The 21999-nt window shown below is 41.5% G+C and overlaps 1 long non-coding RNA gene across 1 annotated transcript; it reads left to right on the forward strand.

Moving 5' to 3' along the window:
- Positions 1-982: 982 nt before the first annotated feature.
- Positions 983-2334, forward strand: LOC121973569. Its single transcript, XR_006109665.1, has 3 exons — positions 983-1517; positions 1606-1676; positions 2272-2334. It is a non-coding gene; the product is annotated as an uncharacterized LOC121973569 (long non-coding RNA).
- The last annotated feature ends 19665 nt before the right edge of the window (positions 2335-21999 follow it).

The following is a 21999-nucleotide window of genomic DNA, read 5'->3' on the forward strand; positions in this document are numbered from 1 at the left end:
TTGACTTCTGACCTCCACAGGGGCTAGACTTCTCACCATCTCATGGATTTGACTTTTGACCACGTCATCCGCCTGACCCCCTTGTCATGCACCGTATCAGATGTGTTTTTATCATCTTAGTTTGTATTCTGCACTGTCAAGTGAAATTTAATGTTATTTATGATGATAGGTAAAAAGTCATCATATCAAATTTGAACTAATCATTTTACAAAAAAAAGGATGAATACGCTCTCCTTTTTAGCTCTTCTATGTATCAGTTATGAGCATTTCATCTTTGTGTTAGTTTTATATGCTCCTCTTTTTTATGTACCATCCAGTGCGTAACTATTAATTAGTTTATTATCTATGCCTAGAAGAAGTTCACATGTTTTAATTGTGTATAAATATGATTTTTATCATTCTGTCCATTGTTTTACAGATCTTATGGTCAAGTGAAGCAAGGTGGAATCGCAGCAGCTCCACGACCGAAGGTGCGAGCAAGGCTTGGTCAAGCCACAGACCCTCATAGCATTGCTGAGCGGGTAATGTTTGGTCCTCCTACATAGTGCATCTGATATCTACCTCTTCCTAATGGCTGAGCTGTGATAATAAACTCAGACTTGCCTCTAAAATAGTTACACACTATGAGGATTTTAGTTAATTGATGGTTATCTTGACACAGATATGTTTTGTACACCAGAGTCCACGCTATTTCTGCCCACTAAGCAGTAACTATTATTCATACTAGAATTTCTCATGGTTTTCATATGTTTCTACTATGCGGACTAGGTTTTTAATTAGCTTAGTTTGTCTAATCTGTTTTCTGATGCTTAGATTTGAGAATAAATTGCTGAAAGTAACTTCATATTCAAGATAATTTTTAGCCTCATGTTTAATGGATACTATATCAGTATAAATTCCCTCAGTGTATTATGATACGGTGCATATTTTGTGGGGTCAATAGGATGATGTGGCTCGGAGTCAAGGCCGCAAGAGGGTCAGAAGTCAAGCTGACCTGTAGGATAGGAAGGTCAGAAGTCAAGCCTCCGTGGCCGGTCAACAATCCAGCTGGCGTGTAGGTCAGGAAGGTCAGCTGCCGATTAATGACCATCACCGGAATCTCGAAGGAGCTGACGATATCCAAGCCTTCTCCAGCGGACTGATCACTTCCTCGACAGTTTCTTGTGGTCGATCGACGATGATCCGGCGAAGTTAGGGCACGGCGAGACTAGGGCCTGGCGAGGGAGGGGAGATTCGAGCCCTAATTGTATCGTGTGGATGTCTAGCGCTTCCTCGTCGTCGGAGTTTGGATCAGGGAGGTCCACTTCACTGGATTCCAGTTCCCCTTTCTCATCGACGTTGATCGGCTGCTGACCCTTGTTGTGGACGGACTGTCGATGCAGAAATTGAGGTAAGGTAAGGCTAGTATTAGTTTCTAGTGATATAATCTCCATTTTTGACTTGGGATGTAGAGATTGGATTCTTGGTTGTTCTTGTAGCTGTTGAAGTCTTGGTGAAGTGGTGAAGGTCCATTTGAGGTAAATAAGGTTTTGTTTGTTAGGGTTCCAGTGAATTCATTTCTGTACAGTTGCTTCATGGGCTGATTCTTGAAGGAATTTGGTGTAGGACTACCTTGGGAGTTATCGAGCAGAGGTTTGTTGGATTGGGAGCTACTGAATTTCTGTTGAAACCTCATGGTAGGTGATTTCTAGTGATGTATTTCCATTATTTTCATTAGTATGTGCTAGATTAGGTGTTTTAATGGGTTCTTGCATGATTATTCTTAGAATCGTTGGATTTGTTGTAGGTTAGATTTATGTAAGGGTTTGATGGTTGGATTAGTGGAGATGAATTGTAGAAATTAATGGTGGTGGATCATGTTTGGTTTTAGAAGGAGTTGGATTAAAAATGGATTTATTATCGTATTGGATTTGGATCATTAGGTGGATTTAAACATGATTGTTATATGATCATTCTTAGGATTATTGGATTGATTGTTGGTTGAGCTATCAGATGTAGTGGTTTGGTTAGTTGTTGATGATGATGTTAGGTTGTTGTAGCTTTATGATAGAGATTTGTTATTGGATTAAATGATCTGTTGATTTAGAGGAGTTTTGGAGATGTATCATGTATAACCTAATCTAATTAGGTTGTATTATTGTTAAGGTTAGTTGGAGGATTAATCGGAGATCAGATTTGATTGGAGTGATCCTAATTGGGTTAGGGCTTTTATTTAGCTATTTAATTCATATGGATTTAGCTAAATAAAATATATCCATTGATTGATCGCAGGACTTGGATTCGAGATGAGCGTCTCGATGTGGGATTCCCGGACACGATCTACGTCTTTAAGGCGGGTATTTCTTCCTTGGCCTCTATGTAGATTTTCTTGTACTTAGTGAATGGTTATTATTGGATAGATTAGGTTACTTTACCTTATATCGTGTTCGGTTGTTGTTTTCCTGCTTGTTACTTTTGCTTGAGCTTGTGATGATCTATTTAATTCATATACAGTCTCCACTCTTGATATCTACTCTGTTGTGATTACACGTGTAGAGTATGTCTTGTAGGGATTGCTGGGTGCTTGTATTATCATGTCGATTGTGCATATGATAGGGATTGTACGTAGGATGGTATGTGTTATAGGAGTTATCATGTTGACCCTACATTTGCATGTTATATGTACACACGTGTTTGGTTACGTACTTTTGGAGGAGTTGTGTTGATTGTATGTTTATGGTTTATATACGTGTCTGATGTGTTTATTATTGGAGGATACATGTTGATTGTACTTCTGTTCTGTGTATATGTGTCCAGTGGGATTATTGGAGATCTTTGGTCGATTATACATGTGACGATTATACTCTTGTTGGAGGTATTTATGAGGTTTGGGGTTGTTGCATGGATGATGATTATATATATATATATCATGTTCGTCATTCATTGCATCTGATGATCATTATCTCCCTTGTGGTTGAGAGAGTCATCAGTTGGTTTGGGAATAGCACCGCACACTCGACCACTCATGGGTAGTGGTAGCTGGAGCAGTTGCTGCTAGTCCTATCGTGCCACCCGGTCACGAGGTTTTTGTGAGATCCGACGTTGTGAGCAGTCAGGGACCCTGATACTATGTAGCTAGATAGTTACTAGTGGACTGTCCGCCTCGACCACTATATAGTGGGCTGGAGGGTAGTACAGTCGTCACAGACCCAAGCCTCTCCGCCATACAGGGGTCGTGGTGTCTGGAGAGGTGGCGGGGGTGACCATGGAGCATGAATGCACTTTTGCATATGATGCGCGGTGCATCTGGGGGGATATATCTGCATACATGCCTAGTAGATACTAGTTGCATGTGATTGTGATTTGTTGCATTTGATTGAGCTATGGTTGTTGCATATGGTTGCCATGCTGCATACATGTCATTTATTTTACATGTATATGCAGTCATATTTATATTGCACAGGTGTCACGGGTATATCTGTTGCAGATCCAGTGAGTTTACTGATCATCGTACCATGTGTCGATTCCAGATTGGGTATGTATCTGTCATTATGTTAGTTGTGGTTTGTACAGTTTATATGTCAGGTTATTATGTCAGTTATGTTTAGGTGCATTGATTATGATAGTATGATCATGTTCTTTATTCCCTACTGAGACTGTATACTTGTGATCTCCATGTTTATTCATAGATCATGCACTATCTTTTCTATTACCCGCTGAGTTACCTATACTCACCACCGCATGTATACATTTATGTTTTCAGGTAGCTTGTAGATGGTTGGTGTCGCTCGGAGTATCATGTCTGCCGGGTCCTACGTCACATCCGAAGATCGTGCTTATTTTCTTTTGTATATTCTTTTCTTATTTTTGGCATTGTATTTGTGTATAGCCATGTGGCTATCTTGTGGTTTTGGTGTTGTATTTGTGTTTAAGCCGTGCCGGCATGCATTGTATTTATTTGTGTTGTGTGGGTTTTCCTTCATTTTTCCGCTGTGTTTTAGTACAGCCGTGTGGGCTGTTTTATATATAACTGCGTGGTTGTGATTGTTTCATTCCAGCCGAGTGGGCTGTTATTATAACTGCGTGGCTATGTATATAAATATTCCAGCCGCATGTGGCTGATGTATATTTTGTTTATAGTGATGCTTCATATTGTCACCGGTACAGGGGAGATGCTGTCGGATTTTTGTCTGACAGGGACTCCTTTGGGGGCGTGACAATATTTTTTCTTTAGGTATGTAGTATTGATTAATTCCTACTTGCGTGGTCAAACACGCTTTCAGAACCCAAGCTTGATTAGTTGATTTGTATTGAGTTATTAATGACTTAAAAGTTTTATTTGAGTTCGACTTGTATCCGAGTCCGGTTTTATTATAACATGCTTTTTGATTGTTCAGGATTAAGTCAAGATTTTTTGATCTTATTGTAAATTTTTCTAGCATTTCTTTTAAATTGTTAATATCATTTTTTAATGATAAATTCTCCTCCTCAAGTGTTAGATCTTGAGTTGGATTTGAATTTTTGATTTGTTCCTTGAGGTTTTGATTTTCCTCAAGAAGTGATTTGTTTTCATTTTCTATTTTAATTAATTTACTATTTAAACAGGAAATGATTCTAAAATTTTTTTTGTTTAAGTTAAAATATACCTCATTCGGGCCTTGACAGTACGGACTCGTGGCTTGCTTGAGTTCAGACCGTCTTCATCTTCGACTCGTCTTCATTTCGACCGCGGGCCATCGGTCGAGGTGGATCGATGTTCTGCTCTTCTTCCTCCGATTCGTCAGGAGTCGTCCCACGTTGCTTTGAGAGCCTTCTTTTTGGTTGGCTTGGTTTGTCGAACTTCGATTTTGGGCATTCGTTCTTGTAGTGTCCCTTTTTATTGCAGGAAGCAAGTCACGTTCTTTTGTTCCGAGGCTGATCTTTTAAAGGTCCTTTTGCTAAAGCTCCTTTTTCTCTGGTGAACATTTTTCTTACCAAGTTCACGGTGTTCTTTGTCTTGGTCTTGATCTTCTTCATATTCAGGCTTGCTCTTCTTTTCTTTGGAGGAACCTACAATAAAGCTATACCTTTCTCGGCTCCGGCATTAGTTTGTTCCTGTATTCTAATTCACGGAAAAGCTCGTCTAATTTTAACTTAGAAAGATTTTAGAAATTTTGTAGGCATCTCGATTGATGCCCACAAACTATTACGTGGAAAAGCATTTAATTCGTACCTTATTAAGTCTCTATTTTCCATCGGTGGCCTATCGCATGAAGCGTTGAGGATGTCCTTGATCCTCGCGTGGAGATTCGCCGTTTCACCTTCCTGCATTTTATATTAAAATTTTATTTAAAAGCGGGTCTCGTTTTGTTACCTTGGCGTCGCTCGTTCCTCGTGCGGCTCGATCAATTTGTCCCTCTTTAGTGTTTTGTGTGGACCGACTCTGTTCACTTCTTCTTGTTAATCCATGTAGAGTGTTGATCGCTTTATTTTCTGTTGACGCCTTTTCAAATCTACTGTCCGGTCTTCAGGATCCAGTATATTCCGGAGCTGTCCATTGGAATTTTATAGGGTCTCGTAACGCTCATCCGAAGTATGTTTTGAGGTAAACCTCCATGCGCTTCTTCCAGACGGAAAATCGTCCCGTTGAAGAGTGGAGGTCGTACTGTGTTGAACTTCATTCTAGACATTTAGTGCTTGAGAAGAAAGAAAGAAAAAAAAAATCCCAAGACTTGGTCTTGGATTAGTAATGTGGAAGAAGCTAAGAAAAATAATAGAAGTATCTAAATTGGTATTGCACCAATTTAGATTTAATTGCAACAAAAAAATTCAAAGTGTAATCACATATGAAATTTAAAATAAGCCAACCGAAAAAAAATAATTTTTCACCCCCGTCGATTGGTGGTTGCACAAATCGAGCGATACTGCTCCGATACCACTTGTTGGACCGTGATCGTTCGATAGGGGGTGAATATCGATTCGAAAACTCGAGTGTAAAAGTGCAGCGGAAAAGTAAATTAACATAATTGATTTTACTTCGTTCGAGCTGACGACTCCTACTCGAAGGCCGTGGTCCTTGACCACTTTCGTTGGGCAATCACTAGCAATTGGAAATGTGATTACAAAAGAGTACAAGAAATGCTAATGAAACAAAACACAAAGTTATATCGACAGAAAAGAAAACTTAAAGAGCAAGGGCGCGTTGTCGGATTTGCTGGAGCACCGAGCAACAAAGCAATCTGGGAATTCAGAGATGTTCTTTTGAAGCTCCACCCACGGGCTTCTTTTATATCTACTCGGGCACGGATCCCTTCGGCGCACAGTCTGACGTGCAAGTCGGTCGGGATGCTCCACGTGGCAAGGCGACCACAGAGGATAAAACTTGCCTCAGGCGCTCGGACCACCTTTTCGAGATTCCTTCTCCTGCAAAACAAGGTTAGTCCGAGGCAAAATATACAACACAGATTGTTAGCACAATAGATGAGAAAAGTATGACTTAGATTCCGTCTTTCCGAGACCGGAATCTAGTCACGATCTCGACTTAGATATCCGAAATGGATCTAAGCCAGATCGACGCCTAATGTTCCCTTCCCGGGAACGCGTCCTCGCAATCACTCCCCTCCAGTGACTTACCTTACTTACCTGCCAGACGTCCGGTCAGCCCTTCGACCCGTCTGGACTTCTCGCCAGCTATCCGGTCAGCCCGTCGACCTAGCTGGACTTCTTGCCAAGCGTCCGGTCAGCCCGTCGACCCGCTTGGACTTCTCGCCAGCTATCTGGTCAGCCCGTCGACCTAGCTGGACTTCTTGCCAGACATCCGGTCAACCCGTCGACCTGTCTGGACTTCTCCTGCACACTCGATCAAAGTGTCAGACAACAACAAAACTAACTTAACCCATTTGTCATACATCAAAACCTAGGTTAGACCGTTAGTGTTACCTGCACCAACACATTCTTTGTCTCACTGGAACTTGGAAGCCTTTCTAAGTACTTTGAAGAAAGGAGCAGCCCGGTCTGTAGATATGGAAATGAACCTTAACAGGGTTGTTATTCTGTCTACCAGCTTCTGTGTTTCCTTCAAATTCTGGGGAACTTGCATATCACATAGTGCCCGAACTTTTTCTGGATTAACTTCTATTCCTCGCTTGGTCACTAGGTAGCCCAAGAACTTCCCTCCTTTAGCTCCAAACAAGCATTTTAATGGGTTTAGCTTCAACCCGTATTGTCGGAGAGTCCTACAGGTTTCTTCTACATCCATGATCAGATTCACTGCTAAAGGGGACTTAATGAGTATATCATCCACATAAACCTCCAAGTTATGCCCGATCTGCTCCCGAAAAATCTTATCCATCATCCTTTGATATGTGGCTCCTGTGTTTCTGAGACCAATGGGCATGACAGTATAGCAGAAAGTACCATCAACTGTAATGAAGCTAACCTTGTCTTGGTCCTCCGCTGCCAAGGGGATTTGATGATACCCCTGATAAGCATCCAACATGCAGATCCTCTCACAACCGGCAGTTGAGTCCACCATCTGGTCGATCCGGGGCAAGGGATAACAATCCTTGGGACTAGCTTGATTGAGATCTCGGAAGTCTATGCATACTCTCCACTTGTTGTTGGGCTTCTTTACTAAGACTACATTGGAGAGCCAGGATGGAAACTGCACCTCTCGGACGTGGCCTGCCTTCCTGAGCTGATCCACCTTAGCTCTAATTATTTTGTTCTGGTCGGCCGAGAAGTTCCTTTTCTTCTGTTTGACCGGTCGGGAGTCTGGTAGTAGATGTAACTTGTGCTCTGCTACTTTAGGCTTAACTCCAGGTAATTCCTCTGTAGACTAGGCGAAGACATCCCGGTTGCGGATCAAGCATTGGACTAATTCTTCCTTGAGAGGAGGAGGCAGATCGTTGGCTATGCGAGTTAGACTTTCAGGGCGTTCAACATATAGTTGTACCTCCTCCCAAGGGATGGGTTCTTCAGCCATAGGCAAAGGCTCTTCCTGGACAACATGAACGCCACTATCTTGCATCCTTTGATTCTTACGAGCTTCTACCTGGGCCATATCAACATAGCATCTCTGGGAGACTTTATGCTCTCCCTTAACTTCCCTGACCTGCTCGCCAACAGGAAATTTGATTTTTTGATGGAAGGTAGAAACAGCAGCCATAAATTCATACAGGGCGGGCCTTCCCAGGATGACGTTATAAGAGGAGGGGGAATCAACCACTATAAAAGTGCTCCTCCTAGTGGGCACCAATGGCTCGATGCCTAGAGATATGGCCATCTTGATCTGTCCCATTGGCTTCACTTCATTGCCTGTAAAGCCGTATAGAGAGGTGGCCACGGGCTGGAGTTCAGTGGCATCGATCTGCATCCCCTCAAATGCGGTTCTGGACAAAATATTAACTAAGCTCCCGGGGTCAACGAAAACTCAGGCCACTCGGCTATTGGCAATAATGGCCTTGATGATAAGGGTGTCGTCATGAGGCAACTCCAGACCTTCCAAGTCTGACGGCCCGAAGCTGATGACAGGGTCAGAAGCCTGCTCCTGGCTGCATCCAATGGTGTGGACCTCCAAGCGACGCACATGGGACTTGCACGCTCTCCCCAAATCTCCATCAGTTGGCCCTCCAGAGATCATGCCAAACTCTCGAACGGCGGTGTTGCCTCTATTCTCGGCCTCCCTCACTACTTCTGGCCCCCCCCCCCCGACCGAGTTGATGAGTACTGGGTTCGGCTAGGTCGGGGCGGGGTTGCTCGGCCTGTCCAACCGCAGCTCGCTGCTCTTCCATCAACTTGAGTACTTGAGGGGCTAGCTCGGGCAGAGGTAAGCCTAACTCGACAGCCAGCTTAGAGTGCCGAGCGAACTGAAAACAATGATTAGTGTCATGAGTACGAGATCGATGATAGGTGCAATACCGAGTGTTCCACGGCCCATGTCGGGGAGCGTGCACAGCTGCGACTCGGGGGGCCGGTCTAACCTCCGGACCGAGCTGGAAGGTAGGCCTGGCTTCTCGAGCGCGAGGAAGAGGTTGAGGGGGTGGTTGAGGTATCCTTCTTTCCGGCCTATTGACAGATGGAGGTGGTCTCTCGGCTTTCCTCCGGGTCGCCTGTGCTTCTTCCACCTTGATATAGCAAGCTGCTTTTTCCACCATCTCATCAAAATTCCGAGCGGGATTCTTGATGGGATCTCTAAAGAATTCTCCCTCTCCTAATCCATGGAAGAAAGCGCTCATCAGTATCTCTGAAGTGGCTGTGGGGACGTCCTGGGCCACTTGGTTGAAGTGGTTGATGTAACTTCTTAAAGGTTCGGTCGACCCTTGCTTAAGAGTGAAAAGGCAATGATCCGTCTTTTGATATTTTTTGCTGCTAGCAAAACGACGAAGGAAGGCCATCTTGAAATCTAAGAATCATGTGATGGATCCTTGTGGTAGCCCATCAAACCACTTTAGTGCCGAACCAGATAGAGTATTTAAGAAAACTCGACACTTGACAGCATCACTATATTGGTGCAATAGGGTTGCATTCTTAAACTTACGTAGATGATCCTCTAGGTCTTAGCTTCCATCATATTCCCTGATCGACGGGGCCCGTAGCCCTTAGGTAAATTTTCGTTCAAAATCCTAGCGGAGAAGGGTACTTTCTCATTCGGATCTTCTGGGAGCATTTCTGGTATGATGAGAGCCTTCCCTTTCCTCGAGTCTCGGGGTAGGGAACTCTCAGCCATAGAGACTTGAGGTTGTTCTTTCTTAAGGCTGGGGTCATGGGGTCCTAGCTGATAATACCCCAAGTCAGGCTCGCGATAAGGAACCTGGGGAAACCCCTCGGGCTGTTTTCTCTTAGAGCCCCGATCTGAAACAGGGATGGGTTCCTTGGAGGCTTTAGGAGCTTGGCGCGGTCATGAGACGGTTGCTTGTTTATCTAAGGCCGCTCGCCTCTTAGCCTCCTTGAAGAGCTCGTATTCTCCTGCAGTCATGGTGACGTTGATGCGACCAGACTCCTCAATCTTCATGTTCCAGAACAGGTGGCTGTGTTCCCACAGACGACGCCAAATTTGATCCCGTCCGGAAGCTGAGTCGGATGAAGGCAGGCCTCAATGTACTGGGGGTTGACGGAAAGTCGTTGTAGAGTCTGATCTATCTGGCACTCTCTGGAAGGGTTCACACGGGCGGATGACGAAGGGTGATGACCAGGATGATGATGTTAGGGCTCTACGCACACTCAGACGAGCCCCCGAGTCGTTAGAGAACAGAAACCAAGGAAAAAGTCCCCGGGTCAGGCCCTTCGACGCTCAAGTCAGGTACTTTTTCCCCAGAAGCAGAGAGAAAGGACGAAAAGTAAAGACGAGTAAGAAAATGACGAGTGAGCATACCTGCGCAAGGGACAAAGCATCCCTTTTTATACTGCAACGGATGTTTTTGGGGTCTGGCGGGTGTCAGGGAATGTCGGCTGTCAGACTTTGGCTGGCGGTGAATGACACACGACATCTTCTCATAGGTCGGCGGCAGGACCAAAGAGGTAATGAGCCCCGACTGTTGGCATATTCCCTGACACTCTGATTATTCTCTGATAGGCAGTTACGATTCCCTTGCTTGCTTGTCATGTAGTGCCTAGTATCCTCCGCTCGTGATTACTAAGCTGGGTCTTTGCACTTGCTAACCCCGATCTGATATCGCCTCCAGATCTGTACATCTAACCTTGTCCTATGCATCTCATATTGTAGACTCCCGACTGGTCTTGCCTCTTATTTGCATTACGTATCGCGCCCTGTATACCTTAGTTCGGTTCTGTTTATCCCGACTCCAAAGATGTACGTCTGACTTCATCTAACCCGACTTGTATGCCTGCATCCAATTTTGCTTATCTTGAACCATGAGACTAAAAATCCTGACTTGTATCTTTAGCTGGCACATCCCGACCTGCACGTTTCACCGATCCATGTATCCCGAGCCATAAGTCTATAAATCTTGATCTATATCTTTGACCAACACATCCCGACCTGTACGTTTCATCGATCCAAGTATCCTAAGCCATAAGGCTATAAATCCTGACCTGCATGCATCGGTCTGCTTCCGCTTATCCTGAGTTCCGACCTGTACTCTTTGATCCCTTTATCCAATGTCGTGAGGATATAAGTCCCGACCTGTATCCTTGGTAAGCACACTCCCGACCTGTACGTTTGTCGATGTATCTTGTGCTACAAGGCTAGAAGTCTCGACCTGTATCCTTGGTAGATATCACCTACCAACCTGCTCCTGTCCTCTATAATCCATGGTTTGTACGCCCCGACCTGTACGCTAGGTCTGTATACCGACTTGCTTCTGTCCTCTGTAATCTATGGTTCGTACGTCCCGACCTGTACGCCAAGTCTGTAAACCGACCTGCTTCTGTCCTCTGTAATCTATGGTTCGTACGTCCCGACCTGTACGCCAAGTCTGTAAACCGACCTGCTTCTGTCCTCAGTAATCTATGGTTCGTACGTCCCGACCTGTATGCCATGTCTGTATACCGACCTACTTCTGTCCTCTCTAATCCATGGTTTGTACGTCCCGACCTATAAGCCAGGTCTGTATACTGACCTGCTTCTGTCCTTTGTAATCCCTGGTTCGTACGTCCCGATCTATACGCCAGGTCTGTTCTACGCCAGAGGCCTTTCCTTCCGTGCCTTTACCTGGCCTGTGGGCCCTGCCCTTAATTGCCATCGAGGCTGGATCTTATCCAACTTATAATTTTATCTTTTGACTGCCTCGTCAGCTGAGACTCTGAGTATGGCCACGCAATCTTGACTTCTGACCTCCACAGGGGCTAGACTTCTCACCATCTCATGGATTTGACTTTTGACCACGTCATCCGCCTGACCCCCTTGTCATGCACCGTATCAGATGTGTTTTTATCATCTTAGTTTGTATTCTGCACTGTCAAGTGAAATTTAATGTTATTTATGATGATAGGTAAAAAGTCATCATATCAAATTTGAACTAATCATTTTACAAAAAAAAGGATGAATACGCTCTCCTTTTTAGCTCTTCTATGTATCAGTTATGAGCATTTCATCTTTGTGTTAGTTTTATATGCTCCTCTTTTTTATGTACCATCCAGTGCGTAACTATTAATTAGTTTATTATCTATGCCTAGAAGAAGTTCACATGTTTTAATTGTGTATAAATATGATTTTTATCATTCTGTCCATTGTTTTACAGATCTTATGGTCAAGTGAAGCAAGGTGGAATCGCAGCAGCTCCACGACCGAAGGTGCGAGCAAGGCTTGGTCAAGCCACAGACCCTCATAGCATTGCTGAGCGGGTAATGTTTGGTCCTCCTACATAGTGCATCTGATATCTACCTCTTCCTAATGGCTGAGCTGTGATAATAAACTCAGACTTGCCTCTAAAATAGTTACACACTATGAGGATTTTAGTTAATTGATGGTTATCTTGACACAGATATGTTTTGTACACCAGAGTCCACGCTATTTCTGCCCACTAAGCAGTAACTATTATTCATACTAGAATTTCTCATGGTTTTCATATGTTTCTACTATGCGGACTAGGTTTTTAATTAGCTTAGTTTGTCTAATCTGTTTTCTGATGCTTAGATTTGAGAATAAATTGCTGAAAGTAACTTCATATTCAAGATAATTTTTAGCCTCATGTTTAATGGATACTATATCAGTATAAATTCCCTCAGTGTATTATGATACGGTGCATATTTTGTGGGGTCAATAGGATGATGTGGCTCGGAGTCAAGGCCGCAAGAGGGTCAGAAGTCAAGCTGACCTGTAGGATAGGAAGGTCAGAAGTCAAGCCTCCGTGGCCGGTCAACAATCCAGCTGGCGTGTAGGTCAGGAAGGTCAGAAGTCAAGCCAACGTGGACGGTCAACAGTCGGGCTGATATGGATAGCAGGGAGGTCAAAAGTCCAGCTTACGTGACCAAAGTCAAAAGGGAGAATTATAAGACCCAGCCTTGATAGTAAGCAGCAAATGGGCTCGTGGGCTCAGTATAGCTAGGGATGAAAACTACCAGTAGGTCTGCTTACAGACTCAGCGTGCAGGTCGGGACGTACATGCCTTGGATAATCAAACAGAGGAGGGTCGGGAAGCCGACCCAGTGTGCAGGTCAGGACGTACATGCCTTGGATAATCAAACAAAGGAGGGTCGGGAAGCCGACCCAGCGTGCAGGTCGGGACGTACATGCCTTGGATAATCAAACAAATGAGGGTCAGGAAGCCGACCCAGCGTGCAGGTCGGGGCGTACATGCCTTGGATAATCAAACAGATGAGGGTCGGGAAGTCGACCCAACGTGCAGGTCGGGACGTACATACTTTGGATAATCAGACAGATAAGTGTCAGGAAGCCGACCCAGCGTGCAGGTCGGGATGTACATACCTTGGATAATCAGACAGATAAGAGTCAGGAACCAGACTCAGCGGGCAAGTCGGGATGTACATGCTTTGGATAATAGCAGACAGCAGCAGACAGGCAGGCCAGGAACCAGACCTAGGATGCAGGTCGGGACACCCAAGCCAAAGATCACCGGCCTGGACACAGACCCGGAAGGCAGATCGAGATGGCAGACGACAAAGGCAGATCCGGACACGAGCTTAACACAGATCGGGACATATAAGTCGAAGGCAACAGTATATAAAAACAGGGCAAGTCCAGATCCCAGATCGGTCAGGCACTACAGGACAAATTAGCCAAGGAATCGCAACCGCCTGTCAGAGGGAGTAATCAAGGTGTCAGGGAATATGCAAACAGTTGGGGCTTAATATACCCTTGGTTTTGCCGCCAGCCTATTAGGAAGAGCCACGCGTCAACCATCGCCAGACAAAGACTGACAACCGATATTCCCTGACACCCGTCAGACCCAGGAATCTTCATTGCAGTATAAAAAGGGATGTCTTATGCCTTATGCAAGTACGCTCACTCGTCATTTCTCACTAGTCTTTACTTTTCGTCCTTTCTCTATGATTTCTGGGGAAAAAGTACCTGACTTGAGTGTCGGAGGGCCTGACCTGGGGACTTTTTCCCTGGTTTTTGGTCTCTAACGGCAAGGGGACTCGTCTGAGTGTGTGCAGAGTGACAGTGTCCTCATCCTGACCATCTCTTGCTATCAACCGCCCGTGTGAACCTTTCCAGAGAGGGGTACCCGGCGCATCTGTAACTTCAACGACTCTCCGTCAACTTTTCGCACAACAAGGTCCGTCTTCATCCGACTCAGCTTCCGGACGGGATCATATTATCTTTTCTATTGAACAGAGATTATGTTTTTAACATATGCAAAAAGACCAAGAATAACAATAATAATATTAAGTTGTAAAGACATAAGGATCCCTTTTGTATTTGACTTTATTTTCTCTTGCAGCAACGGAGAGAACGAATAGCAGAAAGGCTAAGAGCTTTGCAATAATTGGTTCCCAACACAAATAAGGTCAACATTGAAATCTCTGATTCTCTTATATTTGATGCACACTTTGTTACAATAAAAGTATAAATCAGTTTGTCATGCAATCTCAGAAAGTAGAGTCCTAAATTAAATTGAGTTTGCTTGAAGATTAGTATAGTTTATTTTCTATAGTATGTCATCATTCGGAGGGGAACATCACTATGCTGTTTTCCCCCTCTGTTCATTTTAATGCTTTATCTGAATATTGTTTATAGTATTTGCCCTGCAATATATATGCTGAAAGTGATTTTTGTTTTAATTGTTCCATACTTCCACTGTTTTGTTACGTGTCATAATAAAAAAAAAATGCTAAAAGGAAAGTGTCAGTTCACTGTCTTCGTTGAGATTGCTTTAAGTTTAAAATAACTTGTATTTTTTCTGTTCTAGTTAAATATATTATATAAATGACTTTCAGTACAAAAAGGTGTTTGGGCATCTAACTTTTGGCAAAAGATAATGTAGTGATCCACTTAGTCTATTTTGAAAGAGGAATGATATCAGCAGCGACGTTTTACCGCGACACAGCATCGTGACCCTGTTGGCATCCTCCATGGCATCCTCCACTTCAACCCTCTCTCTCCTCGCGATACAGCCTTCGCGTCAAATTTTCGGCCGATCCCCTTCATGCCCTAACTTCAGCCCTTCGGCCGCAGTCTCCAACCTCGCGAAGCCCTCCCATTCTCCACCCTCGCGTTCTCCCTTTCGTTCTCCACCCTCGCGTCAAAATTTTCGTGCCATTCTCCATTCTCCATTCTCCCTTCCATTCTCCACCCTCGCGTTCTCGAAGAGAGGCGCGAAGCCCTAACTTCTGCGGCGACTCAGCCTTCCCTGCAAGTCGAGCAAGCCGACGGCTCGCCTTCTCGAAGATTGCTGCCATTCTCCACCCTCGCGTTCTCGAAGAGAGGCGCGAAGCCCTAACTTCTACGGTGACTCAGCCTTCCCTGCAAGTCGAGCAAGCCGACGGCTCGCCTTCTCGAAGATTGGAGCGAAGCAGCAACCCAGTTCTCCCCCCTCGCGTTCTCGAACAAGGAGTGAAGCATCTTGAGTAACTTCTTCACCCGCAACCATCCCTAACTGCCTCCTTATTCTTCTTCCCTCTCCCTTCGAAGGAATCGAAGCACATCAAGTTATAGCAGCAAGGAGCAGTGACTTTGAGTTTAGGTACATTTTAAGGTAATCAATTTCTTCTCCTTCTTCTTTAATGTTCAAGTTTTAGGTGGGATTAAAATATTTTGACGCAAACTTTCTTTTGTATCCAATCTTATGTCTATTTAACCAATCAATTTGTATACAATTGTTTTCTAAGTTTTTTGGAATCTTAATGGCTGTAGACTTTCATAGTAGTTAGATTTGAACTCAAATTATATTGAGCTATTATTTCTGCTTCCAGTTCATGTTTTTTCATAGAGCTTGGCTTAGCATCTAGCATGATATTCTAAATCATAGCTTATGTCATGTTTGATCTCGTGCCATTCCCCTATTTGTTCGTATAGGTATGGAAAATTCACTTGTTCTTTTGGTCGGTTTTTAATAAATGTAGGTGAAGAAAGTGTAATGGAAGAAGGAAAAATTGATTCCTCTGAGATAAAGGATAAGAATGACCATGTGGATCAAGACCCATCTACATCTAGTGTAAATGAAGTCAAGCTTCCTGAAATTGGAATGACATTTTCATCTGAAGAAGAAGTTTGTATCTTTTATAATTCTTATGCTCAGAATGTTGGTTTTGGTATTTGCAAATTAGGTGGTAGAAATGGAGATGATGGAAAGCAAAAATATTTCTCTATTGGGTGTGCCAAAAATGGTAGGAAAGTATCTCAAGCAAAAAATATTTTATACCCTCGACCTTCTACTAAGACTAATTGCAAAGCTAAGATTAATGTTGCTATCCGAAATGATCAGAACTTTGTGATAACTAGTGTATGCCTTGATCATAATCATATCTTAAGCCCTGGAAAGTCATGACATTTTAGATGTAATAAAGTATTGGATTCAGGTACAAAGAGAAAATTGGTATTAAATGATCAAGCTGGAATAACCTTAAGATAAAGTTTTCAATCTTTTGTAGTTGAGGCTGGAGGCTATGAGAATTTGGCATTTGATGAGAGAAAGTGTAGAAATTATGTTTCAGAAGCTAGAAGGTTGAGGTTAGGGAATTGAGATGCGGAAGCTTTGAGTAATTATTTTTGTCGCATGCAAAGTAGGAACTCAAACTTTTTTTATGTGCTTGATTTAGATGGTGAATCTCGAATAAAAAATATTTTTTGGGCAGATGCAAGATGTAGAGCTGCATATGATTACTTTTCTGATGTCGTGACTTTTGATACAACCTATTTGACTAATAGTTATGACATGCCATTTGCTCCATTTGTTGGGGTGAATCATCATGGTCAATCAATTTTGTTGGGATGTGGATTATTATCAAGCGAAGACTCAACAACTTTCATATGGTTGTTCAAATCTTGGTTGACATGTATGCTTGGACGTGCTCCAAAGGCTATAATTACAGACCAATGTCGTGCCATGACAATTGCAATTCAAGAGGTATTTCTGAATTCTCATCATCGTCTATGTCTTTGGCATATCATGAAGAAACTTCCAGCAAAATTAGGTGGTCATGCTCAATACAAAATGATTAAGAAACAATTGAAGAACATTGTTTATAACTCGCTTACAATTGATGAGTGTGATGAGAATTGGTTGAAAATAATTGAGGAATTTAATTTGGAGAACAATGATTGGTTGAAATCTTTGTATAAAGAACGGAATACATGGATACCTGTATATGTTAAAGATCAGTTTTGGGCAGGTATGTCTACATCTCAAAGAAGTGAAAGTATGAATGCATTTTTTGATGACTACGTCCATTCTAAAACATCCTTGAAGCAATTTGTTGAGCAGTATGATAGTGCTTTGAAGAAAAAAATTGAGAGTGAAAAATATTTGGATTTTGTTTCTTTTAATTCAATCATGCCACTTATTCTTGGTCATCCTATTGAAAGATAATTTCAAAATGCCTACACTAACAACTTATTTAAGTTGTTCCAAGATGAAATAATAGGGTTGATGTTTTGCAATGCCTCTTTGTTGAAAGAAGAAGGGACAACTTTGATATTTGAAGTAGTAGAAACTATGTTGGGAAAAAATGGAGAATCTGTAAGAGAAGTTTCCTTTAGGGTTCATTATACGGAGTTAGATTGCCAATTGAAGTGTGTGTGTCGTTTATTTGAGTTTCAGGGAATCTTATGTAAGCATGTGATCAAAGTATTGATAAGAATGAAGGTGATTGAGGTTCCTAAGAATTACATTATTGACCGATGGCGCAAAGATATTAAGCGTAGGTATCAAAGTATCAGTAACATCTATGATGATTATGGTTGTGGTGGAGAAAGACATCGATATAATATTCTCACTCCATTAATACAAGAGGGTCAACAACTTGGCGCAAAAAATGATGACAATTTTTATGTTTTGGTGGAAATCTTGAAAAACACGAAGGAAAAACTGATTGCAAGTGATCTTGAGCATTCAAGGGTTGAACAACTAGAAAAAGTATCTACATCCGGTGCAAAAATGATACACTCTCCATTAAAAGTAAGATCTCGAGGTCGTCCACCCATAAAGAGGAAACAATCAAAGATTGAACAAATTGTGAAGAAATCAATTGCAAAGGCCCGAAAGAAGGTAAGTGATGCATATAATAGATACCTAAATTAATTGTGTGGTCTTGATTTAGCTAGTTTAAAATTATTTCTATAAATTAATTGTATAGTCTTTGTTGAAATTGTTGTAGGGAGTTGCTGATTCTGATCCAAATAATGTAGGCTTTAGTTACTAGGAGCTGCTAATGTTGCTCGCAATGCTAACTGTGAGTTCCATCTTTATCAGACTTCCTGCTGCATATCAAATTGATTCATATGTTGGTTCTTTTGTTTTTTTTATCAGAGCAGGTTATTGGTGGCTGTGCTTGTATCAGAGCAGGGAGTTGAAATCTGACTTTTTTTCTCAACGTTATTGGTGGTTGTGCTTGTATTTGTTTTCTTCATTTTGTAATCTGAAGTTGAATTGGTGGTCGTGCTTGTATTCTTCACTTTGTAATCTGAAGTTGAATTTGGCTTGTAGCACTTCCCTTTTGGGTTTGAAAATGTATTTATTTCTTCTGGAACATACGTTGGTTTTCTGCTCTGTCAACTCAATCTGGAATGGTGAACCTGTAGATTGTGCATACACGGTCTGGACTATTAAGGTGAGCACGGCTATTGAGGGCATAGTTGCCTATTTGTCGTGCCACTTGAGGACATTTTTCTTTATAAAAATGTTGTTTTGTCAGGTATGTTTGATTACAGATAAGGAAACAAATAAACCAAGAGGATATGGAGAGGATAAGGTACATTTCTTTATTCGTTGAATATATGCATACACATGACATGAAAAGTATGAAATTATTGTTCATTCGGAATTCTGTTTTGAATCTATAATGTTTGTGACATTTATCTATGCGTCAAGCAGCTGATGGAAAGAAGCTTCATTACAGACGAGTTCTTATGGATGATGAACATGGAAAAACTGTGCCAAATTGGAGGCCTCGAAGGTTGGGTGGTGGACTTGGTACAACTAGGACTGGACGTGAAGAATTTACTCAGAATCATTCTGCCAGGTAAATGGATTGTTTTCATATTTCGTACATTCATAGATTTTCTTAACAAATACAGTCAAGTAAATGGACTTGAGCATTATTGCTCTTGTGAAATATTGGGTAACACAACTTGTTGAGCTTTTGAGCAGCAGGTAAGCATCATCCACCAATTGCTTGATAGGATAGATTAAAACTGATTTATATCATCGTTGCAAATCATTAACTAATAAAGATAGTTATTCATTTTAAGATTGTGTGGCCTGCTTGATCCACCTGACTCTGAAATTTTTTGATTGTGAGTCTAGATGAATTTAGTCAATTGCTAGCTCTCTAATTTTGTATTGACAAAAGGATATCACTAACTTTCCCCTAATTTTGTATTGACAAAAGGACTGCTTTTGGCGGTTGAGAAATGGTAGGGGCTGAGGCAGATCCATCTCGTACCGAGCTGCAGAATTGAGTCCGATGACCTACCACAAGGTTTCAACTGCTCAGAGAGGTTCTCCAATTGTTTCTACCTCATCTGGAAGGAGAACAGTCGTGCTCAAAGACTAAGAGACCAAGCTAAAGCAAACTAAGGGCCTCAATTTGGATAGCGAGAAGAACTAGTTCAAGTCACTGCCTGTTCTTCATTTGTGTGCATTTTGCAGTGGAAATCTGCACAAGTTGGGATAAATAGCTAGTTTCTTGTACTGCCCATGGATTATCTGTTGTATTTTATTGTTCTTTGGATTCACATTACGATTAGCAAGGCTTAATGATGATGATTAAGAACACAAGATATTTTCTTCATTCTGCAACCTGAAGTTGAATTGGTTTGTATTTGTTTTCTTCAAGGAATTGGACTTGAAATCTGACTTTTTTTGTGTGTGCCTGCATTTGATTTCCCAAGTATCTGACTCTTGAATGGTTTGGGTCATTTGAGTATTTGTAAGTACTTTTTTTTTTATCTTGTTTAATTTAACAACACAACTTGTTTGTAAACTCTCAACGAAGGCCATTTTGAAGAAGTATGCATTAAGTTGCTTCCTCCTTTCTCAAGTTGCTCACTTCATCACACCTTTCATGTTTGATAGCTTGGATACTCTTCACTCTGCTTTGAATGACCTTCTGCCTCGAGAAATCATAGTGAGAGAAATTAGTCCAGTCCAACCCCAGTTTCATGCTCGTTTCTCTACAACGAGCAAGACATATCACTACAAGATATACAATCATGTGATAATGGATCCTTTTCGGTGTCTTTTTGCCTACCAGAGTGCTTATAAGCTCAATCCAGTTGTCATGAGGGAAGCTGCGGCATATTTTGTTGGAAAGCATGACTTTTCCTCTTTTGCCAATGCAGCACACAATGATTGGCTAGGAAATCTAGTTAAAGAAATTTTTTGTTTCGATATCATTGAAACGGTAATCAATTATGCCCAATGCAAACAATCAACTATTTCCAGGAAGGGAATTTTTTTTTATCTTGTTTAATTTAACTGTAAACAATGCTTGTATTCAAACACTCATTCAAACACTTAGAAACATTTCAATTAAACACTTAGAAATTTCTATTGGAATAGTGTTTAATAATATAAACTAATAAACCAAGTTCATGTCCAAAATTACAAACACTTAGTCAATTACATTACAACACCAACATTACTTAATACTAACTAATCAGATGAACTAACAACACAATCAGGATTACGACTAAGAGAATCAAGTTCACCATCACTATTATCCAAATGAATTTCGGTATATCTATTTTTCCCAAATTATGTTCATGAGAAGCATTATATTCTCTTTCAATTTTGCCAAATGAACCAGTATCAGTCGTCATCCACTTTTGCCATCCATGTTGGGCACATCTGTAATAGTATCTTCCAGGATTCTTGGCTAATCTAGAAACACACACCGATGTTCTTTGACTGCAATCCCTACAAGTTACAGGTTGGAATCTCGTATTGTTGATGCTGCTATAACTTGAAGATGCCATGAAATAACAACCTACTAATCAAAATTTCATTATTAGATTAAAAAAATTATAACATTGATAGATTAAAGTTTACAACATTCAAATAAGGTTCAATATATCTAAACTATCACATTCCATACCACTAAAAGGAACTAATACAACATATAAAGACCAGTAGTAGACTAACAACCATGAAAGATTTACTTTAATAAATCTGAAGGATTTTATATGGAGACTACTAAAGGTTAATTTCATCATTACCTTTCAAACAACCATAGAATCATTTTAAATAAGAATTTTCAAACAAAAATAGAACAAGGCTATACGTTTGACTGACAAGCATAATCAACTTGAAAATCAAATATCATTTTAAGATTCATTCTTGGGTTGAGATTTGGAATGTGTTTGCAAATGTGAAAAATATTGGTCTGATCAAACATTTTAGCTCACATAAGCGTGAGAACTACTTGTGCATTGGTGTCTATCTGATATATGATGTACCACATGCATGTGACCATTTTTGCAAATTCTTGAGTAATATAAATTGTTTTATTCTGCAGGCTGAGGTACTTGTCAAAGCACAGCAGGATATTGGAGAAACATTGGGTGAACTAGGCTTGACATTCGTCAAGATTGCAAAATTTGAAACAAAAAATGCCACTGATTTATCACAGAGAAGAAGAGCTGTTGAAATCAAACAGTTTGTAACTACAGTTCTGAGAACAAGTAGATTCTATCGAGAATTAAATGGACAAACAATCAAACATCTGGTGTTGGTTCATATAAACCTAAAATAAGAATTTTTCATGGTCTGTTTTATAGATCATATCAGTCATACACAACAAGGCTATAGGTTTTCACCAAAAAAATATTCTAAAACCTTGAGAGACTCAGGATGAATGTTGAGGTATTGGGAGACTGAAAATCTTGCAGAGGGGTCAGTTCTTGCTTTCTCCAAATCTATTTGTGTTTTTACTCTAAAATTATAAATAGACATAAAT

This window comes from Zingiber officinale, chromosome 4A (genome assembly GCF_018446385.1).
Source record: "Zingiber officinale cultivar Zhangliang chromosome 4A, Zo_v1.1, whole genome shotgun sequence".
Lineage (NCBI taxonomy): Eukaryota > Viridiplantae > Streptophyta > Magnoliopsida > Zingiberales > Zingiberaceae > Zingiber > Zingiber officinale.